General features: G+C 44.4%; 1 long non-coding RNA gene across 1 annotated transcript; it reads left to right on the top strand.

The window, feature by feature from the left end:
* The first annotated feature begins 22,751 nt into the window (after positions 1-22,751).
* Positions 22,752-26,323, top strand: LOC310749054. The gene is made up of 3 exons (XR_014541466.1): positions 22,752-22,808; positions 23,322-23,374; positions 26,280-26,323. It is a non-coding gene; the product is annotated as an uncharacterized lncRNA (long non-coding RNA).
* The last annotated feature ends 580 nt before the right edge of the window (positions 26,324-26,903 follow it).

The following is a 26,903-nucleotide window of genomic DNA, read 5'->3' on the forward strand; positions in this document are numbered from 1 at the left end:
CTTTTTATACGCCAGCTCACACGTTCAAGTTTTCATCCACCCGTCTTCGGCTTCGTATTGCGCTTGCCATATATTTTTGCAATACTGGTTCGTGTTTGACTCTGACACAGAAGCTACATATTTTTCTTTTAACTGCAGCAGAAGAGGTGAAGTACTTGGAGGCTGCGGTCGAGAGAGGTTACATTCCGGAATTCAGTAGCCAGTTTTCCAAATCAAGCCATATGTCATGGAAGGGAGAGGATGTCAGAAAACACACTCGGGCAGGTTTGTGTTTATAGAAGGCCTTCCAATCTCTGCAGGCATCATAATGGGTTCTTTGACTCTTATGGTCGTAATGAATATAGGAAACCAGTTTCTGCCCTCTCACTTACACTGATGGGGTCAACAGCTGCTGCCAAGAACTAATGGAAGGCTGGAAATCGATTCTGGAATGAGACATGACTTGTATTAAATGCTGGCTCGGGATGAACGTGATCTCTTAATCAGGGTTGCATATTTAGGGCTTGTCCACATGCTATGTAGTACAAGTGTACAAGCTGGGTTGTATCCTCCTCAGGAAAATTCATCAGCATTTTACTGAGAATTTTATCCTAACACAAACATTTTTAGCAAAACAATTTGTCAAACATAATGCATTTTTAATATGTCATTTTCACTAATAGATGTGTTTTTGTCCATGCTTCACATTAGTTTTCCCGAGAGAATGCCTTACCCCACATTTGCCCAGTCAACTGTTTTGCTCTGCGGAACTGGCCCTGTTACAGGTGTTATATAACACTCATTTCCCATTTGTATGAAATGATATTTTTGTGTGGCAGCATCCAAACGTTGGAACTCCCTGCCTATGGGCACCTGGCAGGGGCCTTCAATGTACTTCAGTGTGGTGTAGTGGTTAAGAGTGGAGGTGTTATGTACTGAGTTGAATAGGATCCAAACTGCAGCAGTCTGATTGGTCCTAGAACAATAGGATCCAAATTGCAGCAGTCTGATTGGTCCTAGAACAATAGGATTCAGAATGCAGCAGTCTGATTGGTCCTAGAACAATGCAGCAGTATGATTGGTTGGCAGGAACCACCCAATCATGCTCCAGATATAAGTGAATCCGCAACCTGATTGGCTTACAGTAGAATTCCAGAATGAGCCAATCATGTGCAGCCCATTGTGTAAATAATGTATATAAAGCAGATACTTTGAGGGGACATTCATTCCTTCCTCCTCACCACTATGAGCTAAATAAAGAGCATGAAATCACTTTGCGACTCTGAGTATATTTCAGGAGGACTCATATTCTGGTGAACCGGGTTTGATTCCCCGCTCCTCCACATGCAGCTGCTGGGTGACCTTGGGCCAGTCACACTTCTCTGAAGTCTCTCAGCCTTACTCACCTCACAGAGTGTTTGTTGTGGGGGAGGAAGGGAAAGGAGATTGTTAGTTGCTTTGAGACTCCTTAGAGTAATGATAAAGAGGAATATCAAATCCAAACCTCCTTCTTCTTCTTCTTCTTCTTCTTCTTCTTCTTCTTCTTCTTCTTCTTCTTCTTCTTCCCTTTTCAGTGCCTGCTAAAAGCATTTCTGTTTGGGAAAGTCTATCCAAATATGCAGGATGTCAACACATATTTTAATCTGTTTTTCAGCTTACCAGTGGTGTTAACTATTATTATTTGAATATTTTAAACAGTTGTTTTTAACTGGTGTTGTGTGTGTGATTTACAGATAATTTTTTCAACTTGTGTTTTTTTGTAAACCGCCTTGAGGTTTCATTACAACCGAGCAGTATATAAAGCTTGTGAAATAAATATATAATCCCCCACAAGGGGTGGGGTGGGGCAGGGAGGAGAGCCTTGGCACAGAATGGGAGTGAGATCAAACCCCTTAATGTTCCATTATCAAATTCACTGCCATTTGCAGATGCTCTTTCATAAGGAAACATACTTCCTCACCACACAGCCAGGAAATGAGAGCAGCGTCTGTCTGAGTGGAAGTTCATTTTGGTTTAAAAGCACAGTTGGCACAGAGAAGGCACCGAGAAACATGGGCTGAGCAATTGAATCAGCGACGTTAAAGGGACGAGGCTACACAAAGACCACTTACCGTCATTTGACAAAGGTTTTGGGGAGGGTTTTTTTTATTTTTATTATTACTATTAAGGGAAAAGCTATGAGATGTCATCAAAGGCCAAAGGATTTGTTCCATCTCATTATCTCTTTGCATTCTGTCTATGGAACAAACAAGAATGGCTTAAATTAACAGAGGCTTATCCCTGTCCTGTTGCATGTTGCTTGGAGCTGTTGTGCTTCGTGGTGGGTGGGCTGTGGTGAGTCTGTACGAGGGATGGGCAAATGTGTCCAGCAAGGTTTCTCTCAGTTTCTCTTTTTTGCCAATCTTAAATTCAGTTCTCCACATTTTTGCAGCCATTCTCTATGGAACGCATAGGAAAGCATTTGTGTTTCTGTATTAAAGGCAGCACATACCGTGTACCAAGGGTTCAGGGCCAAACTGTACCTGATGCAAGAGATCTGAGATAGTTCAGTATAAATCTAACCTTTGCATCCAGACATTGTTAGAGTTCAGGGACACATCCCAGCCAAGCAAAACCATTTGGGGTGTGAAGCAGCGCCACTGAGGGGAGTGGTTTAGGGAGAGGGGTGTGGCCTAGTGAGAGGGGTGTGGCCTAGGGAGAATTCCGTGGGCCACCAAGAGAAGCCATGGGGGCAGAATTTGGTCCTGAGCTTTAGGTTCCCCCCCCCCCACTACTGTATACGATTCGACCAACAAGAAGTGAACTTGTTGCTAGGTTTTTCTTTTTAAATCAACATTCAAAACTCACAGGAATTAGCAGTGGAAGGGGAGATTTTAAATGTTTCCTGGACACAGAGCCCTTGTAAGCGAGGGCACAAATGTCTGGTTGCTTAGATGCACACTGCAGGTCATCCAGGCAACCTAAATCGAAACCAGCCACTAGCTTCCTGGAGGTTTGGCTCTCCTGAGCAAATAGACAAATTGTATCAAAAGAAGCTTCTTATAGTTATTATTTATAGTTCTCCTTCACCCTCCCTGCTGAGTTCTGCAAGGGCAACACAGAGTAAGGAGGGGGAAGCTGACAGCCGGTGCCACCATTTGAAATGGTTGAATGTAAGAAGACAGGCAGGTGAGAGTGACAGCAGTCTGAAGTTTGTCGCGCAGTACCCCATTTGCCCTAATGGACCAAACACAACCCAAGGAGAAGTGAGCATGCTCCATGGGGACCAAGTGTTATTTGGAACCTTGAACAGCAACATTCCACACTGCAGCACTTTGTAATAAATCTAAAACCTAAATTTACAGTGAGCAAATGCTTAAATGTAAGGCAGCTTCCTTGACTCCATCTGCACTATACATTTAAAGCAGTATCATACTACTTTAAACAGTCATGGCTTCCCTAGAGAATTCTGGGAAGTGTAGTTAAGGGTGTTCCGAATTGCTAGAAGACCCCCTACTCCCCCCGCAGAGTGACAATTCTACAATCCTTCCCAGGGAACTCTGAGAATGGAAGCTCTGTGAGGGGAATTAGGTCCACCTTAACAAACTACAGTTCCCAGGATTCTTTGCAGGAAGCCATGGTATGATGATGCTTTAAATGTATGGTGTGGATGGAGTCCTGATTCTCTTCCCATCTGCGGTACACTAATTTGCAGATTGTTTGGATTATTAAACCACGGGGAGAAAAAGATGCCTGACCATTATCATACTTTGAAAAGCCCCTTAAGACAGATCGCTTCCCCTCATATCTCAGGGTCTCTGACCCAGCCTTTGTCTTGGGAAGTTGCCATCTGGCATTTCAGGGACTGGTGAGCAATAAATATGGATGTATGCAAATAGTAACACAGCTAATCAGGGTGATTTTCCTTTTAAAGAAACCTACACTAACCTTGGGTGATGATGGATTGCTCATGAAATAAGTACCAAATTGTGAGGCTGTCTAAGGAGTAACTTTGCTAGTGACTTTTACTCCTCCCTAAATTCCAGCATTCATTCTTTCAATTTGTTGAATTTATTTCAGTGTATTTATTCTATCACCATCACACACAAATCACACATTATACCATAAAACAATCCAATCAGCAGTAATTAGCAAGCCACATTTTAAAAAAAAACTTAAAATGTCATTTGCGATATTATCCTAAAATCCTTATACAGTGGTACCTTGGTTCCTGAACAGCTTGGCTCCCGAACAAATCGGCTCCAGAATGCCGCAAACCCGGAAGTAAGTGTTCTGGTTTGCGAACTTTTTTTGGAAGCCTAACGTCCGTTTTGGCTGTCGGCATTGTTTCCAGGGCCAATCAGCCAATCAAAAGCCGCACCTTGTTTTGCAAACGTTTTGGAAGTCGAACCAAGGTACCACTGTATTCCAGTATGGAAATCTGAGTTCCAACTAGACACAGTTGGTTGCACCTACTACACTAACCATTGAAATTAATCCATATAACCGCCCTAGGTCTAAACCACTGAGATTTTATTATATTTTTATATGCTCCGGAAGCCGCCCAGAGTGGTTGGGAAAACTCAGCCAGATGGGTGAGGTATAAATAATAAAGAAGTTGTTGTTGTTGTTGTCATATAGCAGCATATAAATAAATAAATAAATATCTTGATTTCAGTGGGTCTGCTGTGTAAGTACATATACAAAGATTCTCTCTTCTTTTTTTGGAATCATTCTTAATGTGTAAGTTTTACTATGTACATCAGGAATAGGGAATATTTTTTGGCTTGAGTACCACATTCCTTCAAGGGCCATATATCAGTGCTGAGCAGGGCCAGATGCAAAAGTGGGGTGAGCAATGGATGTGGATCTTAAGAGTACATTCCAGCCTTGCAAACCTGAGAGGTTTCAATGCACACATCCTCCATCCTCCTTCCAGACAAGCAAGAGGAATGATCACAATTCACAGACACATCCCACTCGGGCAAAAGCACTCAAGGAGGATCTTGGCTGGGAAGAGGTGTGTAGCCTGGGGAGAATATCAAGTGTTAAATCTTGGAGGCCCTAAGGTTCTCCAGCTCTGATGTGCAATGAGCCCCAAACTTTGTTCAACCACTCTTTTGCCAGTGGGCCTTCTGCACGGGCAAGAGCCTTAACTGAATGATAGGACATCTCCTGCAGAATGCTCCAGCTTCAATCCCTGGTATCTTCAGGTAGGACCAGAAGAGACTCCTGCCTCAAACCCTAGAAGGCTGCTGATGGTCAGTGTGAATAATAGCAAATTAGGTGGACCAACAGTCCAATTCAGTATAAGGCTGCTTCCTATGTTCTCTTTCCATTAATAATTATTATTTCCATGATTATTTACTCCAATTTTTGTTTCCTCTTATAAAACAAGTCTTCAGTATATCCAAATTATAGCCTTAATGATGTTAATGCTGGTTTGAGGAACCTTTCAACCTCAATATATTGTTGGATTCCAACTCCCATCTGCCCCAGCCAGCATGCTCAGTGGCCAGGGATGAAGGGAGTCTATCAACATTAGAAGGGCTACAGATTCCCTGTCCCTGTATTAATGGGTAACTCGCACACAGTAATTCTCTTGATAGCTTCAGTGGTTTCCTTGCAATACCTTCCCGTATTCATTCTTGACCCTTTGCTTCCAGGCAGCCTGTTTAAGCATGGCTCCTTTTACAGTGGTACCTTGGGTTAAGAACTTAATTCATTTCGGAGGTCCGTTCTTAACCTGAAACTGTTCTTAACCTGAAGCACCACTTTAGCTAAAGGGGCCTCCTGCTGCTGCCATGCCGCCGGAGCACGATTTCTGTTCTCATCCTGAAGTAAAGTTCTTAACCCGAGGTACTATTTCTGGATTAGCGGAGTCTGTAACCTGAAGCATCTGTAACCCGAGGTACCACTGTATTATTAACATGGATGTAAGAATACTCTAATAGCTGCTTTTGTTACAGAAAAGCTGCATTGGGAGAAAGCAGTTTTTATGTTTCTGTTCTGTTCTGAAGAAATTTCTGCAAGTTTTGATTAACACTAATGGGCCTGGACAATGTTTTATTTCAAAAGGAGTCAGGTTTTATGCATCCAGTTGCTTGAGGCGGCATAATATTAATATCTGCAGTAATGAGTGCATTGGCTGCCACCTGCAATAATGACTTACTATTACTTTAGCAAAACACATCCATCTGTTCCAGCCAAGTTCTATAGTGGACGAACTTACTTTATACTTGGAGCCACCTGGTATGCTTAAATGCTTCCATAATGCTCCCGGTGTTATGAAACCACCCTGTGTGTGGGTGTGCATCTTTCCTGCATGTGGGAATATCATACACAGCAGGTACAGTTCATGGCACTCTGGTTAGCAAAGTGATAAATTACAACTGTCAGTTGACGAAGAGTAACTTGTTGCCTGGGTTTTAAGGGGATGCTATTTTTACAGCAGCAATGATGTGGTGTTGATTGTTTGTTTCTCTTCGCATTTGTTTTCGAGGTAAAGCTGGACAAAGGGTCCTTCCAGAGTTACTCACTTTTTCTGTCATACTTCTTCTGTTTGTTTGCTTCTTCCGTTTGTTTTGAAATACACACTTATTCTGCTTTCAAGCCCATCGCTGTCACACTCCCTGTGTCATACGGGAATGCGACAGTGATCGGCTCATAAGTGTGCTCTTGAAACGAAACAAAAAACCTGTTCAGCACACCAGGCTCTCAGCATGAGGGAACAGAAAGGAAAGGTGAGGTTAGGGGGCGAAAATTCACAGCAATGTTTCAGTTGCTTTGCCAATACCTGGGAAATAATTCAGTTGCTTTCAGCACTGAGCTGAACAAAAGATGAAGATTAAATTTTTGTATTAAAAAAAAAACCACCCCACAACGCGATTAGTTGCCTCAGGGATTTTAGATCAGGGACAGACAGAACACAATGTAAACATTGTGAAGAACAGGAATTGCTATTAATGATGGGAAAAACGGAGGGGAATCAGACAAATTTCTTGGTGGTGGGAGAAAGCTTTGCACTGCATTTATTTATTTTATTTTACTTTACTTTACTTTTACTTCTTTATATATCCCACCTTTCCTCCAAGGAGCTCAAGGTGGTGTAAATAACTTTCTCCCTCTCCATATCCTCCTCATGACAACCCTGTTGAGGCAGGTTAAGCTGAGAGATGGTCACCCAGTGAGCTTCATATTGGCTCAGTGCGAATTTTAACCCTGGTTTCTCAGATTGTAGCCTGGCACCCTAACCACTATCATTATGCATGGTGGTGGTAAAAAGCTTTTCTCTGTTTCTCGTGTCACTAGAACTTGTGGCAATCCAACGAAGCTGAATGTTGGCACATGACAAAAAGTACTTCTACATGCATGACATAGTTAAACTGCAGAATTTGATCCCATAAGTAGTTGTGATGGCCACCAACTTGGATGGCTTTTTTTAAAAAAAGAGGATAAGGGTATCAGTGTCAGGAGTTCAGCCTTCACTCGAGTAGAACCCTGACAGAGACACATGCCCAACTGGCATGTTCTCTCCCTCCTGGTTGATCGTTCATGAGCTTCATAAGCTTTCTTCAGCCCGAACATCACAGCGACTGATGCCAACTGACACTGGCACACTTAGGGATCCACAGTTTGCGCAACAGATCTCAGCAACTCAGCATTTTGGCTAATGTACTTTATTTACATATAAACACACACAGAGCACTGCAACATGGCTCCCTCTCTCTCTAGCATCAGACAGCAAAGAGAAAAAGAACAAAGGACAATAGTCCCACTTCACGGAACACAGTACAGTGGTACCTCAGATTACATACGCTTCAGGTTACAGACTCCGCTAACCCAGAAATAGTACCTCAGGTTAAGAACTTTGCTTCAGGATGAGAACAGAAATCGTGCTCCGGCAGCACGGCGGCAGCAGGAGGCCCCATTAGCTAAAGTGGTGCTTCAGGTTAAGAACAGTTTCAGGTTAAGAACGGACCTCCAGAACGAATTAAGTACTTTACCCGAGGTACCACTGTAACACAAACATCCTGTCTCTGTCACTTCCCACTCTGTGGAGTCAAAACATATACCATCATGTGATAGACAACAATCCCATGACTGCAATCATGGAGCAGGAATTCTAACAATCAGTGGCTGCTAGCCACAATGGTTATGTTCTCCCTCCACACTTGGAGGCAATATGCCTCTGAATGCCCATTGCTAGGAATCACAAGTGGGGAGAATGCTGTTGTGCTTGGGACCTGATTTTTTGGCTTCCCATGGGCACCTAGTTGGCCACTCTGAGAAGAGGATGCTGGACTAAATGGGCCAAATGCATCTTCTTAAAGATATTCATTTAAAACATAGTTTGGTCCCTAGTTGCTCAGTTCTTCGGATTCCACCCACTGGCAGCAATCTCAATCAAACCTCCTGCAAGCATCTCAAAACACATCCAAAATTGGACTCAGGCACTTCCATTCCCCATAGCATCACAATGACAACCTAAGGCTAACTATTCTGGGTAGACTGAAGAAGTAACTCCCCCCATGATAAAGTATTCCTTTTAAAATCTTCTTGATTATGTTAAATCATTATGGCTTGCAGGTGCCATATACAATAATAGCACTGACTGTTCTTTGCTGCCACAATGGATAACTATATAATGTATTCAACGCAAATGATGAAGACAGATTTTAAAGCAGCATTGAGTACCTTTTAAATAAATTATTTTTCAGGACTGAGAATGCTGAAGAACTTTTCATCACAGGGCATTGCAAAGCACTGTTCCAGGTTCTGTGACCTTGGGCCACATTTATAACTGATGTGCCTTTCTTTGAAATTTATGGCTGTCATTACGACGGCAGGTAGTGGAGGATATTCAAATGGCAGTGTGTAGAAATGCAGCTGCTATGAATTATTTTGAGGAAGGAAATCAATACAGGCTGCAATGGGGCTTATTCCCAGATGAGCATGTTTAGGGTTGCAGTTATGTCTGCTGGCCAGATACTAGAGATGGATAAATCCATTTCTCATTTTTCCAATTTTAAGCTCAGTTCTCCACTTTTCCACATCAGTTTGTGAATGGGGGGGGTGGGGGGTTAAGTCCTCATGAAAGTTCATCAGCATTTGCATGTGAATTTCTCTGAATATACAATTTTTGGTATTCGCTTTTGCCTAATGAATGCATTTTTGCAAAGCGATTTTCCCTAATAGAATGCATTTTGTATGTTGTTTGCAGCAACGCACCCATTTTTGTTCACATTTTACCCCACCATGTGCATTCTTGTGCACATGACTTGACTGGAGATTGGCAGCATTGCAAAATTCTAAGAATTGCAAATGGTCAGCAGTCATGGCACCCACCTCTCTCTAAATCCTGCTTCATAGTGGAAGGCAGTTCAGTATGAGAGGCTTGTAAGTATGTTGCAACTGTCTGGGTTTTTTAAAAATGATATGTTATCTTTCTTCTTTTAACCATTTTTTTTTACTTTGTCTTTTATTCCTTTTTTGCATTTAGTTGAATTATTGCACCTTATTTCCATTAACTGCCTTGAGCATGATTTTGTGGGAAGGTAGGATATAAATTTAAGCAGCAGCAGCAGCAGCTCTTTTCAAGTTGGTAGTCATGGCATCTTGTGGCACTGAATTCCATAAGTTAATTAGGCACTGTGAGAAGATGTGACACATAGTATCATAAGTCCATTCCAAACCTGTGATTCTGTATCTGTGATGTTAGAATCAAATCAGCCAAACTACCTAATTCTTTTAGTAAAGGCCTAAACCAGCCACTTAAGTTCTGCCTTTTACATGGTCAGAGAGGTTGCTTTGTTGCCATAGAGACAAGTGGGTGGGCCTTTCCCCACCTTAGCTAGCTGATTGCAAAGGGAGAGCTGTGTACATGTGAGAGTTTGGCTGATACCAGAAACTGGAGACAGAGAGGCTTATCTTGCTCTGTGCTGGACCCAAAGCTATGGCTTCGGGGCCTACCTGGAAACATCATGGGGAGACAAGATATGTTGGAATGTTAATGCTGTGATTGCTCAGGTTGTATACATGTGTAAATAAAACTATATATCCTAAAGACAACGGCAGCACTGCCCGTCTTGCCACCTGAGGTGAAACAGGAATTGTCACCTCCTGGGCTGCTGTGCTGCACCCCACTTCTGCTGCCACTGCTGTGCCCTACTGTGGCCAAATTTGGTGGGAGCCAGTGAGCTATTCAGATTGTTGTCACTCAGCTTCTCTGCCTGGGGTGGGGACGACAAGTGGTGACACCACATGCTTGAATGCCTCCCAGCATTCCAGCAGTGGGCCAGGCAGAATGCCGCCTCTTGCACTTCTGCCACCCGAGGCCAGTGCTTCGCCCCATGTCATGGGTGGCCAATTCTGCTGAAGACATTGCAGCCCCCATGGACCTCCATTCCAATGAAACTGAACCCTGGATAACTATAGGAAGCTGCCTTATACGGGGTTAAACCTCTGGTCCATCTAGCTACAATCTGCGGCAGTGGGTGGGAGGTTAAATGTAACCCTCCATGCCTTCCTATCTCGCCCTTGGGACTCTCTCAAGGTCACACCCTCTCCCCGTCCACATTGCTCACTGGCCCAGCTCCACGTCCATCACCAGCACTTTTGCTTGGCTGACTGTTTTGATACAGCTGTCCTAAGGTGATCACCACTAACTTGTCAGGTACAATCTATCACTTGGGGTCATAATGACACTCCCAAGCAGTAAACATAGCAACTGTCTAGACAAGTGTGTCATAGGCTAAATATTTTAAAAATATTTTCTCAGGGTCTCTAATCTCTGACGCAAACCAGTCATTCCCTGTTTTCTTGTTCAAATTGGTTAATGTTTAACACTGCCCGGTGTCATTTGAGTTATACACATTTTAAAATGAATTGATAAGGTTTGATTGCTAAGTAGACAGGCAGCTTATTGAGAAAAGTGCCTTGGGTTGCCTCTGTGCCAGTTCTTTTCCTTCAAATTGCCACACTTTACTCCAGGTGTTGCTGAACTAAAACTCCCATAATCTAGCACTCTCCCTAGCTATCTAGCGCTTTCTCTAGCTCTCTGCAGAATTTGGGGAAGTACGAATTCCAAAGGATGACTATGTTTCGGTTCACAATCTGTTTCAGAAAGTGTGGATTTTGTAGGCTTGTCTTTGAAGGTGAAATTAATTCTCTGCCATCTCTAGATGCAGCTTATAAAAGCTTGTTTTATAACAGATTCTGAGACGTTTGAGAATCTGCATCAGTGTACTACTAATACAGAGCAGTTTGTTTTTGAACTAGAATGATAGGATGGTGGCTTCTGGAAGCTCTACTCCAGCTTGTAGTCAATTGATGATTCTGATGAATCAAAATAGAATCTAGCCAAAGGAAATACTAACCACAGTGGGGCAAACAAAGTGGGGGGGGGGAGTAATAACAACAGAGCCCCATCTACTTAAAATGCCAATGTTAATTTCATGAATAGATATTAAATTATAGATTTTTATTATCCTGCTCAAATTTATGCTCCCATAACCTCACACCCACACGTGTGGTAGCATAGTAGCAACATAATTTTCTCTCTGCAGGGGATTTCATAACACTGCATTAAAAGAGTGATCATTCCACTCACACATTTTATAGAATTGTTTTCTCAACAGCCAAAAGCACGTTCCCTCCATTTCAATAAGACAGATATTTTGCGGCTGGGAGTGACAGTGAAAACCTAATGCATTTGCACCTCATTTTCACTGCAACTGTTTGAATGGCTTAAGACACAGTCTGCTAGGAACTGCAATGCTGTTGCAAGAGTCCCATGATTTTCAATGGAGACTAAGTAGGCCAAGGGAACTTGTGGGGTGCAGGGTTGTCCCCTTTGATCAGAGCTCTCCAGAGCTGCTGGACTCCAGTTCTCCTCATTCCCTACTGTCAGGGAACTGCCATCGGAACTAGAGGAGGAGGAGGCGAGGCTCCACAGCGATGCTGGAGAGGGGCCAAGCAGGGAGAGAGGCAGGTCTCCTGTTGGGGAAGAAAATCAGCGCAACACCAGGGATAGAGGGGGGCCAATGGGGGAAGCAGAGAGCAGGCTCCGGGACTCTTCACTGGACACCAGCGGGGAGAGCACAGGTCCTCCGCTACCCACGCCCTCCCTGCGCAGAAGACTTCCACGCAGGGAGAGTAGGAGGAGACTGGGCGTCAAACAACTTTTATGTTGGAAAAGGTTTAAGAAACGCCCACTGACGGATTCTGCCAGCGACTGAACAGCCACGGAGTGGATGGCTGTCCAGTGAGAAATGGTTTAACCAGCCAACCTAGCCCAGAGCGGCGGCAACTTACGCACAAGCAACCCCTAAAGCCATCACACCTACCAACATGGCTAATTCACAGAGTGGTTTGACAATCAATCTCTCTTCCCAGAGAACTCTGGGAATTTTAGTTCTGCAAGGGGGAATAGGCATCTCCTAACATCTTGCAGCACCCCTAACTGGCACCCCAGGATTCTTTGGGGGAAGCCATGCCTTTTGAAAGTGGAATCTTTGCTCTGCTACGCTAGCTTCATGGAAGGTGTGTTGCTGTTGCTTTCTGAAAGTGAGAGGGTTGAAGTGGCAGAGAGGTTGGCATGGTACAAATGCCCTGGCAGAACCAACCTGGCATTCTTGCAGGTGTGTTTGCAATGCATTGACTTCCCTGCCAGTGGCTCACCTGCCAGGAAGCCAATGTAGTGGCTCTACCCCACCCAGTGAACTACTTCTGGATCGGAACAGTGTCTTAGCTCTCAATATCCCCACAAACATGGAGCTACAAAGGTGTCATGGCCCCTGTATCCTGCAGTGATCTGAACCCAGAGTTGGAAACTGCAGGGGCGCCAGATGGGGAGCTGGGTCTGGGTCTGAGCTGGAAGAAAGGGATACCACTACACCTGAAACATTTGGAGGAGACTGCCCAGAAGTTCCTTCCAGGCTTCCAGGGCCAAAAGGGCCAGAGCCCAAACCTTCACAGACACTTTCCCCTGAACCTGAAAAAACAGGCTACTCCTGCTGCATATCATCAGTCCAGCAGCATTGGGAGCATACTGGGAGGAAGGCTATGGAACAAAGGAGAAGTTCCCATCTTCAGGCCAGAAAGCTGGCCCTTTAAGGGCCTGAAATTCTTTCAAGTGGGTAGAGCAGGCATCCCCAACCCGGCCCTCCAGATGTTTTGGGACTACAATTCCCATCATCCCTGACCACTAGTCCTGTTAGCTAGGGATGATGGGAGTTGTAGTCCCAAAACATCTGGAGGTCCAAGTTTGGGGGTGCCTGGGGTAGAGCCTGGAGGAGGTAGTCTGGAGACAAGCATAAGATACCCCTCAGTCTGCTCCCAAGCCTTGTTGGAGTGAGTTGCTTGCTTGGAGCTCTCTGTGGCCCAGTAATCTTGGTCCAGCCCTGCCTCCAGTCTTGTTGCATTCCCCATGGGTTCAGACAGTGGTCCAGAAAAAGGCCAATTTGTCCCCCTTTTGGCTGAAGCAATCAAATGTCAATTGTTCCATTTCTTGAATAAGTATCTTTCTTACTACTGCGTTTCCAAGTTTCTGGGCAATATAAGCAGGACAGGGCTATTTCGCTCACACCATGCTTGCGAGCTTCTGAGAGGCATCTGGCTAGCCACTCTGGGAGCAGAGTACAGGCTTTGATAGGCAAGGCTGGCACAAAATATTTGCTGCTGGAAGCCAAAATTGTGTGACCACTGCATACAGAAACTGACAGAGTGGTAGCAGAATGTTACTTCAACCCTGTCAATGAGACAGGGCAGCAAGGAAACTTACAGGTTACAGAGCAGGCTAGAGGGCACACAATAGCTTTGTCCTCAACACTTCTCTGCTGACTTTCATCCAACAGCATCTGCCACCTGAGGCAACTGCTTCACTCTGCCTAAATGGTAGGGCCGGCCCAGTCTTTTGGTCTAGCAGGACGCTTTTTCTGAATCACAAAATGACTTTCTTCTTAGTTTCCTTCCGGATAAAACAATACCTTAGCTCTCAGCCAACTTGGAAGGGAACAATAAGGAATAAGAACAACTTTGCTGCTTATAACGTTCTGCATGTAGTGTCAAGAGTCTTCCATAAACATCAACTAATTATTCATGAAGGGCTTAATGAAGAGCATTATTTTTTAGCCTTTGACTCACACTGGTGTCTCGCATTGTGATAATTAAAAGGGCTTTTATTTGTACAAGATAAGCAGCCATCTGGATAGCAAGACCAACATAAACGTTGACTTACAAACACTGATCTATAAGCCCATCTCAATGCACTTCCTTGCCGGACAGCTTAACAGGATGAATGAAACCAAAACGGGCTAAGTTCCAATGAGAGTATCGTAGTAAAGAGTTTTAATTGTATTTGGTGAACTGTTGACGAAAAGCTTGTTTACTACATATTAGCAGCTGTTTGCAGAGACCATTGACCACACTGGTGGGAGGTTTTGACTTCAGCGGGAATAAACAGTGCCATCCTAGGCATGTTTATTCAGGAGTGAGCTCCATTAAGTTCAGTGAGGCTAACTCCAAGGTAAATGTGGGGAGGATTTCAGACTAAGCTAGCCTGTTAATAGTGGTGGTTGACCCTTTAGGGCAGATGGGGCACTGCCCCTCTAACCCTAATCTGCTCTCAGTTTCCTGTCTGTGAGCAAGTCATTGATTTCAGAAGTTTCTAACTTTTTAGAAATTTTAATTGCATTGTTTTAGTAATGACATGCTTGCCACCCTGGACTCCTTTGAAGGAAGGGTGGAATATAAATTTAATTAATGAAAATAAAAAACGTGTCTCTCTCTGGTGATCTGATGTGAGGGTAGCACTTTCTCTGGAACTTCGTGTTACTTGGGGAAGGGGAGAGAACATTTTGGAATTGATCTTTCAGGACAGAAGGCAAGGCAGCTTTCAGTGCAACCATAAGCACCTAAGGCTGTCTAAAAGGTAAAGGTAAAGGGACCCCTGACCATTAGGTCCAGTCGTGGCCAACTCTGGGGTTGTGGCGCTCATCTCACTTTACTGGCCGAGGGAGCCGGCGTACAGCTTCCGGGTCATATGGCCAGCATGACTAAGCCGCTTCTGGCGAATCAGAGCAGCGCACAGAAACACCGTTTACCTTCCTGCCGGAGCGGTACCTATTTATCTACTTGCACTTTGACGGGCTTTCGAACTGCTGGGTTGGCAGGAGCAGGGACCGAGCAACGGGAGCTCACCCCGTCGCGGGGATTTGAACCGCCGACCTTCTGATCGGCAAGTCCTAGGCTCTGCGGTTTAACCCACAGCGCCACCCGTGTCCCTAAGGCTGTCTACAATTACAACAAATTTGTAATTGAAGAATGGCTTCCCTTTAATTGATTACAGTGCTTTTTTTCTTTAAAAAATGTTTAGGGGTACTCTCATTTTCCTACTCATATTGAAACACTGCCCCTCAATGAGGCCAAACTTAGATTCACAAAATGTTTAGGGGTATGCTTACCCCTGCGTCCCTTCAGGGGGGAAAACACTGATTGATTACATTTAAAGAAATGCCCGCATTGTCCCCAAACTCAGCTTAAGTTCCTTTTTGCTGATATTTAAGCACGTGTGAGAACCTGAACACTTTCCCAAAGGAACAATAGCATTTGCTTATAGAAGGAAAGGGTTTCCTAATACATTTTCTATTTTCACTTTTGTACAGTAAAAACATGAGGTAAAACAGTAAAAACTCCCTTCGAAAATAAAAAGTAGACCCTTAAATTGAAGCCCCACCCATTTGTGCGCGCGCACATGCACACACACAAATTAATTAACTAAAGCTTTAGTGGGTTAATCTGCTAGTTAACCCAATTAAAGCTTACAGCTTTAACAAAAACAGGGACTTTCCACTGAAACAAACGCCCATACCAACACTGTCATAAAACCTGCTGGTAAGGTTCCAGAAGCCCAGGCAGATAAAGCCATTTCCAAATATCTTTAGGCTGAACGCATATTCTGGAGAAGAGGAGGCTGTCAAACACTGCTTAACAGAAAGCGATTGCTGGAAGCCGAAATCGCCGCCCGTCCTAACATTAATATTTTAATCCAGCATTAGTGAATCCATTTCCTTATTCACACCCACACTGCATTACTTTTAGACTTATTGTAATGCAGTATTCATTTGACTTTTGAGAATAATCTCCCTCCTGGACTGGCCTCCTGTTTCAGCCAAGGGAAAGGGCTCAGAAATATTTAATCTGATTTGTTAGACCAGTGGGAAGATGTTTACATAATACAGTATAAAGAACATGCTGTGGTATTATTTAAATCAGATACTGGAATTTAAATTAATTCTAACCAGATTTTCCCACTCCCTTCCTCTCCCATCTACCCCACCTCTCAATTTTATGAACACTCAGATGTGGGTTTTTTGTTTTTTGGGGGGGGGGCAGGACTGGGAAATAGACTCTGCCTACACTATGCATTGCCCTGGGTACACAGTTTCAGCAGCAATAGATTCTGATTACATCAAATATGAGCAGTGGCAAAGGTTTTCTTTTTTTTAAAGATATTTATTAAAGTTTTACAAAAACATAAGTTTACAAAATGAAAAAAGTCATATAAAAAGGAAAAGATACAAAAAAGAGAACATAGAAAAATACATGAAAAAGAAAAAAGAGGAATAAAAATACAAAAGACAAAAGACAAATAACTAAAAAAAAATTAAAAACAAATCCGTTTTTTGTAACTTTGAACTCATTAGCTTATTTCCTTGGCCTCCTCACACCTCCCCTTTTTGTATTCCCATTTAAATAATCAAATCAGCAAATCCTTACCCTCTTTCGTTTATCTTAACTCTGTATCTTAACATATTATAACTCTATATTTTCATCCATTATCAATTCATTTTTGCATATTCTTATTAACTTTGTTGCTAATGCCACTTATTTTCAATCCAACGTCATTTTAACATTCATTAATTTTACAGTATTTCTGAAGATAGTCTTTAAATTTCTTCCAGTCTTCTTCCACCAACTCTTCTCCCAGGTCTCGGATTCTGCCAGTCATTTCCGCCAATTCCATATAATCCGTCACCTTCATCTGCCACTCTTCCAGGGTGGGTAAATCTTGTGTCTTCCAATACTTTGCAATAAGTGTTCTTGCTGCTGTTGTTGCGTACATAAAGAAAGTTCTATCCTTCTTTGGCAGTGGCAAAGGTTTTCCCCTATGAGTCAGTCACTTTCTAAACTGCTAAATAGCTCAGTCAGTAGAGCAGAAGGCTCTTAATATCAGGATTGTGGGGTTGAGCCCCACATGGGGCAAAAGGTTCCTGCATTGCAGGGGGCTGGACTAGATGACCGTGGGTGTCCCTTCCAACTCTGCAATTCTATGATTCTATTATTCCATTGTCAGGGCATACTAGTGTGTCCCAAAGAAGTGGGAGGAATACTTGTGGAGGATACTTGTGGTTAGAGAGATTTCCACCTTCCTTTCTCATAATAGTAGAGCTCTCTCACTGAAATGAGCAGACATATCCTCCAAAATTTCTCTGACGGATCCTATTCCATAATAATAAGTTTATGATTTACACCCTGTCCATCTGACTGAGTTGACCCAGTCACTCTGAGTGGCTTCCAACGTATATAAAACATTAAACTTCACAAACAAACAAACACCCTTCTCTATACAGCCTTCAGATGGCTCGGGGGTCAGATAACTCTATACCCTCGCAACATTTCTCCGATGAAAATAGGAACATCCTACCATACCCTCCAACATTTCTCCAGCGAAAATAGGGATGTCCTAAGGAAAAGCGGGACATTCCGGGATGAAATCAGAAACCGGGACAGCTTCTGTAAATCCAGGACTGTCCCTGGAAAATAGGGACATTCGGAGGGTCTGGGCAGACAGTAGGTTCATGACAGGAAAAGGTTGTGGCTCGTGGATAGAGTAGATGTTTGCATGCAGGAGGTCCTGAGTTCAGTTCCTGCCGTCTCTGGGCAGGGTTAGGGAATCTGAGACCCCGAAGAACCACTGTTGGGCACTGCAGATCTGAGGTGGGGAGCCCTTTCTCAGCTCAAGGGCCACATTCCCATGCGGCTACCCTTGGGAGGCGGGCACATGTCTGTGGTGGTGGAGCCAAAGGCAAAAGTGGGCAGGGCAACGGATGTGACTCTTTCAGTAGACCACATTCCAGCAACACAAATATCAGAGGTTTCTTTCTACAAAGTCACCTCCACCCACCCAAGCAAGAGGCACTGTTACAGTTCAAGGACCTCAGAGAGGATATTGTGGAGCTGAAAAGGGTTCAGAAAAGGCAATCGAGAGGTGATCATTGAGAAAGTGCTTAGAGGAAAGTGGTTTTCTCCCTCTCTCAGAACACTAGGACTCAAGGACATCCAACGAGGCTGAATGTTGTAGTGATGGCCACCAACTTGGATGGCTTTAAAAGAGGATTAGACAAATTCATGGGAGATAAAGCTATCGATGGCTACTAGCCATAATGGTTATGCTCTACTTCCACGGTTAGGGGCAGTCACGCTGCAAGCCATGAGCGGGAACAGCACTCTTGTGCTCAGATCCTGCTTCCGGGCTTACTATAAGCATCTGGTTGGTCCATATGAGAACATGATGCTGGGCAAGAAAGGCCATGGGCCTGATCCAGCAGCACTCTTCTTAAGTTCCAACCACTTACAGCATTTTTCCACTGCAAATTGCACACTCTCCCTTAAGCTGCTTTCATCCACCACTGCAGAGGAGGAGGATATAGCAACACAAGATCTAAAAATTATAAACCCTTTCCCCATATGGGGGGGGGAGCAGGTGGGGGGGGACTCTGGGTGGAAAAACAGCACGTGTTTGAAAGGATAAAGAGGCCCCTCCCCAGCATTAATCGTCCTCTTTTCAAAGCTGCAGCCTTGGCATCCATATTGTGTAAAAACACAAAAGTACTTAAGAAGTAAGAAGTACAGAACTATAAATACTCTGCTGTTCTGCCCTCAAGGTAATCCATTGTAACCCAGAAAAACAGGGTTTGTAAACTATATTTTAAAGAGCTGTCTGTAAGTGAATACAAGTATTCTTCCTAACAACCCATGGGTGAGAGCCAATGCTACTCAGAGTAGGGCAAATGAAATTAATGGGCACAAGGAACTTAGGTCCATTAATTCCAATGGGTGGGTTTACTCTGAGTAGGAGTTAGTTGGCTACAACTGTCTTCCTGTCAAGGACTGGCTGGACGCTGACAATTGTGCCCTGGGGGAAGGGGGCTGGAGTCTGACTTGGAATGGGGGGAGTCAATGCTTTGTGGGGAACTGTACCAGCCAGGAGGCAACAGGTAGAGGCAGAGGAAGCTTCAGAGCTTGAGGGTGGAGCACAGGATGGGTCAGAAGAAGAGGAGGAAGAGGCAGGCCAGGCAAGTGAAGGTCCTGGTGCTTCCCCACCCTCTCCTGCATCACTATCTCCCAGAACCAGGAGGGGACTGAAAAGGGATGAGCACAGGAAATTGCCACGCAGGCACAGTCTCCGTCTGTGTGCACACAGCCCATCGGAGAAGCTACATAAACTGGTGGAGGGAGAGTTGGGCCCCTGTTGCTGCAACTGCTCCTTAGAGCATAGACCTAAGAATAGCTGCCTAGAGGCTAGATTGGTGTGCATAGGTATCCGGAGCTGTAGAAGCGACTGTAAATGTTATCTCTGACAAAAAAGAGTTAGCTACCTGCCATGTGCATTCCTTTGGGCTGGGCAGCATCCATGACACTTCCCCAATTGTGCGTATACCACGTAAAGCAGGGGTGCAGGCAAGGGGTGCAGAACCCTTCCACCTGCCTTTGTTCTCTTCTTCTGCTGGGTGTTTTTTAAGCAAAAACCAAAACAAGGCAGGCTCACTTTCCATTATCAGAGTTGCAGTGACAAAGGCTTCTGGAGGCACACTACAGAGCTGTGACCCTTCATGTCGTGTTAGGGGACTCCAGCTTCCAGCCAGCACAGTCATTGGGCACGAGTTCTTATTCTTACATTTATTTATATCCCGTATATCTCCCTGACAGGGACTCATGATGGGAGCTGCAATGTCTGGAGGGCCGCCGGTTCCCTTTCCTTGCTATAGGGGATCAGCAAAGCCAGGGCAGTCAAAGTGGTTGGCAATTACACCTTGTTCCATTTTGGCAGGGTTGGGCTGAGTAGTGAGAAAGGAGCTTAATGAACTGAAAAGCCAAGCAGTTTTTAAAAAAAAAAAATGCACCAAGGAAAATATACTCAGTCCTCCTTCATCACCACCACTGCAAAGGTTTGCATATAAAGCAGTGTTTATTGAAATTAGTTGGGTGTTTTCTTTCAAGGCAAAATTTAGCATTCATATTATGTAGGTTTGTTTGTACTGATTGGAACAAGCTGCAATTAAGAATATGCCTCCACTCGCCAATTTTTCACACGAGCTCTCTGTTGCCTGCTACTAATAGTTTTATTGGGGGGGTCAGCTCTAGGGGGCAGGGGAAGATAGTGGGAGCCCCCTCCCCACACAAAAAAACACACCAAGGAGTTCAGGGGGAAATGGAAGAAATGCTCCTCAGGATGAAAACTCTTTCTAGCAAACAGGAGGCACTTGAAGTTTGCCTTACAGCAGATTCAGACAGAAGTTCAGATGACCACCACCACCCAAAATTGACATTATGTCTAAGGATGTCAGAGAATTCCAATGAAGGCAGAAACGGGAGCAGAAATTGCCAATCTTCACTTTTTCTCCTTATGTCCCCAGGCTACAGGCTGGCCACTAAGGGAACAAGATGGTGGACTAGATGAGCCATTGGCTTGATAGGGCTCTTCCTATCATCATCTGTTCCTACAAGGAAAGGCCATAGCTCAGTGGGTGAACATCTGCTTTGCATGCAGACAATCCCAGGTTCAGTTCCCAACAATTCCCACGTAGGGCTGTGGGAGACCCCAGTGCTGACAATCCAGGTATAAGGAACCTTTGGCTCTGCCCAGGTGGGGGAACCACAACTCTCCATCATCCCTGGCCACTGTCCATGCTTGCCAGTGTGGTGTAGTGGTTAAGAGCGGTGGACTCGTAATCTGGGGAACCGGGTTCGCGTCTCCGCTCCTCCACATGCAGCTGCTGGGTGACCTTGGGCCAGTCATACTTCTTTGAAGTCTCTCAGCCCCACTCCCCTCACAGAGTGTTTGTTGTGGGGGAGGAAGGGAAAGGAGAATGTTAGCCGCTTTGAGACTCCTTAAAGGGAGTGAAAGGCGGGATATCAAATCCAAACTCTTCTTCTGCTGCTGCTGCTAGGGCTGAGGAGAGTTCCCCATCAATACGGAGCTTGGTGGACCCATGGTCTGACTCAGCAATAGATGGCTTCCTATGTTCTTAAGTAAATCAGTTATAGTTCTAAGTCTGAAACCAGTCATAGTTCTGTGTCTGGAACTTTTCCCAAAAGGCAAAGGGAGTGCATTAGAAATGGGTTAACCTGCCTGTCCTGGAATAAACAATGAATGCTGTCATCAGAAGGAAATTCTTATTTGTGAATTTACTTGAAATAAAGCCAGCGTAGTTGCAAATGTATCAGGGACCTTCTGCATGCAAAGTGTGTGCCCTAGCATTATGCTATGGCCCTTCACCCAAGTAAAATGGTGTGTAAAAAAAAAGGTAAAGGTAAAGGACGCCTGACAGTTAAATCCAGCCGCAAACGACTCTGGGGTTGCGGCACTCATCTTGCTTTACAGACCTAGGGAGCTGGAGTTTGTCTGCAGACAGTTTTTCCAGGTCATGTGGCCAGCATGACTAAGCCGCTTTTGGCGAAACCAGAGCAGCGCAAGAAGACACCGTTTACCTTCCCGCTGGAGCGCTACCTATTTATCTACTTGCACTTGACATGCTTTCGAACTGCTAGGTGGGCAGGAGCTGGGACTGAGCAATGGGAGCTCACTCCATTGTGGGGATTTGAACCACCAACCTTCTTGATCAGCAAGCCCAAGGCTCAGTGGTTTAGACCACAGCACCACCCGCGTCCCTAAAATGGGGTGTAGTGCACACATGAAAAAGTATGAGGAAAGAAAGCCATTAGGCAAAAGTCAGGCTGCATACACAACAACATTTTCTTCTATAATCAATGGAGACTAAGCCCTTACTCCCCCCCCCCCCCCCGCATAGCCCACACAATCTAGATCTAATGCATTAAAAAGAAAAAGGCCCTGAAAAGTGCTTCTCGGGAAACTGGTTTCATTCCAGAAATAATAGCTCATTGCAGATTGATTCTGCATTAGTCTGTAGTGTGTCCATTTGAAAACCTGTGTAAAGAGATGTAGGTGGTCCTGGAATTGTAGGGGGAGTGAATGCATCCCCACTGGCCCAATGACATGGTGGGTAGGCATACACCAAGATCACAGTCATCACTTCCTTCTTCATTCACCTAGGGAATGTGCAGGGGCGAAAGGGCATGGATAGCCTACTTAAGGAGAGGATTTTCAAATGTGTATCCAATAACCACCCCTGCCCTTGTGGGTGCAAGATCAAAAGCAGCATGTTGAGGATGAGCATGGATGATTTTGGATTGGGAAAAGCAACATTTTTGTGCTACGAAAGGGACAGTGTGTACACAACCTCAGTATTTAAGGACCTGCAGATGTTGCAGGTTAACCGGGTCCCACTGTGGATATTGTTGTGACTTTGGGGCATTAGTCTGGATGATATCCTGGTACCCTCTAGGCCTGCTTAGAATCAAGGAAAAGAGGCTGTGTTACCAGTGGAACTAGTTCCTTTGTTACGATAATTGTTTTGGCTGGGTTATTAAGCACGGTGCTTTAACATATCCAAAGAGGTTGCTCTGTTGCCATAGAGACAAATGGGTGGGCCTTTTCCCACCTCACCTGGCTGGATGCCACATCAGCCTATGAACAAGAACAGTAGGTCAAGGCGGGCTGTGCACAGAAAGTGTGTGAGAGAGAGTTTTGGCAGATGCTGGAAGCTGGATACACAGAGGCAGACCTTGCGCTGTGCTGAACCTAAGCTGTGACTTGGGGGCGGGGGGCAAGATCTGTTGAAGTATTAATTCTGAGAGCCACTCCATGCTATGCTCAGATTGCATAAATGTGTAAATAAAACCATATATCCTAAAGACATCACAGTCTCTGCTGAACTTCATTCTGAGGAAACTGAACCCTGGGTAAACACAGGCACCCTGGAGCCACAAAGGCGAACAAATGGCAGTCAACGCAGATGGGTAAGGAAGAGAATGGGCTGATAGCTGAGGAGGGAGACATGATTGGTGCAACCCAAGATTCAGTGCCGAAAGGAAGCTTGCTGGCATTCCAGTTTGGTTTAGTGCATCCTGCAGCTAGCACATGATTAGAAAGCTTCTGCTTGTATCTGAAGGTTTAAAATGTAAATGCAACCTTTTTGTTATCTCTCTTCCAAGGCCAGTCGTCTCTCTATCTCTCTTCCAAGGACACTCATCTCTTGAGTCAACAGAAGCAGTGAGTTCTCAAAAGTCAGGGCAGGAGGGGAGGGAATATCCTGACAATGGCTGTTCCATTAATTCACCAAAGAGCAGAAACTCCATCTGCAGAGGGTGGGGCGGGGGGATACACTGAAGAGCTGTAGCTGTAATAAAAATGTTTTTGAAGCATATATATATAATGCTTAGAATCTGAATCAGAGCCTTATCCGGGAGAGTGCTTCCTTTTACCTTATCCTTGATCAGGTTTGTAAGGATCTTCCCAGAATATAAAATATGCACACCACAAATACACACACATGCACACACATCCCACACATGCCCCTCCCCAATACACACAAACAGTATTAACTCCAAATTTAGGAACATTGGATGCTGCTTTATACTGAGTCAGACCATCAGTCAATCTAGCTCAGTATTGTCTACACTGACTGGCAGCATCTCTCCAGGGTTACAGGCAGGGAGTCTCTCCCAGCCCTACCTGGAGATGCTGGGGATTGAACCTGGGACCTTCTGCATGCAAGGCAGGAACTCTGCTACTAAGCTGCAGCCATTCTCTAAAGATTTTGAAGGGTGTCTTGGACAAGACACCTTGCCCCAGACGCTCTGGGTGGTTTCCAACAGAATAAAAACACAGCAAAACATCACACGTTAAAAATTTCCCCAAACAGGGCTGCCTTCAGATGTCATTGGGAAATTGTGTAGTTTTGACATCTGTTTGACATCTGACAGGAGGGCGGGCGCTACTACTGAGAAGGCCCTCTGCCTGGTTCCCTGCAGCTTCACAGCTCTCAACGAGGGAACTGCCAGAAGGCCCTTGGAGCTGGACCTCAGTGTCTGGGCTGAACAATGAGGGTGGAGATGCTCCTTCAGGTATACAGAGCTGAGACTGTTTAGAGCTTTAAAGGTCACCACCAACACTTTGAATTGTGCTTGGAAATGGGAGTTGGTGTATATACTTTAGGACCAGTGTTATATTTTCCTGGTGGCTGCTCCCAGCCACCCACCTGGCATCCGCATTCTGGATTAGTTGTAGTTTCTGAGTCACATTCAAAGGTAGTCCCACATAGAGCACATTGCAGTAGTCCAAGCAGGAGATAAACAGTGCATATACCATTCTGGCAAGACACCTGTTTGCATATCAGGCAGAGCCAATGAGCAAGCAGCCAGAGGTTTCTCCTGCTCCTCCTCCTCACTGGGTGGGTCACCACTGTGGTCTGGACCAGAACAAGAGGCAAGTGAACAAGCAAGAAGGTGACCTATACCCTCCTGTACTACTCCTTCTGTGACTTGAGTAAAACCTTTACTGAACCCTTCTAATTAAATCTGCCAGGATGGTCAGGTGTATTTTATATCTATCAACTCCTTTTGGATCAACCTACATCTGTCACTCTCAGTGTGGCCAAGCAGAGCCAGCATGATGTACAGTGGTACCTTGGTTTGCAACCGTTTTGGATTACAACCATGTCAAACCCAGAAGTGCATGTCCCTTTTTTTGGATTTCAACCCATTTTTTTGGATTACAACCAATTTGGGGGGGGGGAGGCCCCATTGGCGAAAGCGCGCCTTGGGTTACAACATGTTTTGGTTTACAACTGGACCTCCGGAACGGATTATGGTTGTAAACCAAGGTACGACTGTAGTGGTTAAAGTGTTGGATTAAGAACTTGGAGTCTAGAGTTCAAATCCCCTCTTGGCTATGAAGTTCACTGGGTGACCTTGAGCCAGTCCCTTCCTCCCTCCCTCCCTCTCTTTTCTCTTTCTCTCTCTCCCCTACCTCGCAAGGTTGTTGTGAAATATAAAATATGAGAACCACATCTGCCACCTTGAGCTCTGCGGAAGAAAGGATTGATACAAATGAAATAAATAAATAAATAAATAAATAAATAAATAAATAAATAATAAAACATGTCCCCAGTAATGTGTCGATACACTCATATAATATTCAATTGACATTCTCACTGTTACCATCAGTTGTGCGTGGGCCTATCTGACAATCAAGTGAGTTTAATGCTCCATGCCTCTGATTGCTTTTGGGGATTTATGCCCCAACACTGCCCTTGAAAATTCATTCCCAGGGTAGCTTATGCAACATGATAAAAAGCAGCAATACGCTAATAAATGCAGTGTAAAAACAGAATCTGAAACCTATGCAGTAATTAAATAACAGCTAAGGCAGCCAAAGAGTATCAGAAATAAAATGCACATGATTTTAGTATTAGGCATGCTAATAGAACAAAACACAGATTCAACTCTCCCTCCACACATGGAACATTATGGAAGGATGATTTAGACTGAACAGCATAATTTCAACAATGACGTCATGACCCACTTGGATTTAACACTATGTTTTGGGTCTTTGCTTCTCATGGTGTTCTTGATTCAGGAAGGGGATCACATCAGATTCCTTTCTAAAACATTGGGGGAAACCTTCATGTTAACAGTGCCTTGCAAGGCACTTTGAAGCCCTGACTTTGGGATTGCAAAGCACATTGCACGTAATGTCATTGTGATGTCAGGCAATGGGCAGTTGGGTAGCCCATTACCCATCAAATTTGGCCCACAATGTCCATCCTGAAAAGGATCTGACCTGTGGAACCAAAGAGCCCACCCCTGCAATAAGCTATTGTTTGCCATACTTTAAGGTGTAAACTGGCCCAATGTGTTGTATTTGTGGGTATCCCCCCCCAAAAAAAGGTAAAAATTAGAGGATATCAGTCAGTGTCTTTTAGTTTTGCATTTTGTTTCAGGGTGGTGGGGAGACAGAATCTGCCAGAACGTCTTTTGAAAGTTGTCTGAAGCCATTTTATCCCCTTAAATTAAAACAGGTTGCCTTTTCCCCCCTGTTAAGTGAGTGTTAACGCTTTCTGCATCTCAAACCTCCTACATTCATCTGTTTCTCTTGATCGTTACATTTGTGACAGAAGCTGTTTCACTCTCTAATTTGTTGGCTGCTGTTTATTAAGGCCGGTGAATTCGTCAGATCCGTTTTTACTGTAAATCTCTCCCCATAAGGTGCTGCTCCTCTCTGTCATTTTATTGCCGCAGCTATTTCTAGCTGTGAACCCTGGGCTAGAACAATAATCTCATTTAATTGTTAAAATAAATCAATTAAAATCTATTAAAGCCGCAAATCTTCTGCAGACCTAACCCTGGACCTGAAAGACTGCCAAGAGAAGCAGACTTCACGCTGCTTCCAAAAGATGCTCAAGGTTGGGCATGAACATGTTTCCAAAGCGCTGCACCATTGAATTACAGCCATAGGACACCCACCCCATAAGTAATTTTAAAATCAATTCTTCCCAGGAAACTCTGGGAGTTGTAGCTCTGTGTGGGGATAAGAAGTCTCCTCTAACAACTCACAGCACCCTTAACAAACTGCAGATCCCAAGAATCTCTGGGGGAAGCCACGACTGTTTAAAGTGGTATGATACTGCTTTAAGTGGAGAATGCAGACAGGGCCTTAAACACACTTGAATAGGAAGCAAAAACAATACAGCGGAAATATGTACAGGTTTGCATTTTTTCCATACTATAATGGATATTTT

This window comes from Podarcis filfolensis (genome assembly GCF_964270895.1).
Source record: "Podarcis filfolensis genome assembly, chromosome: 14".
In the NCBI taxonomy this organism is placed as follows: Eukaryota; Metazoa; Chordata; class Lepidosauria; order Squamata; family Lacertidae; genus Podarcis; species Podarcis filfolensis.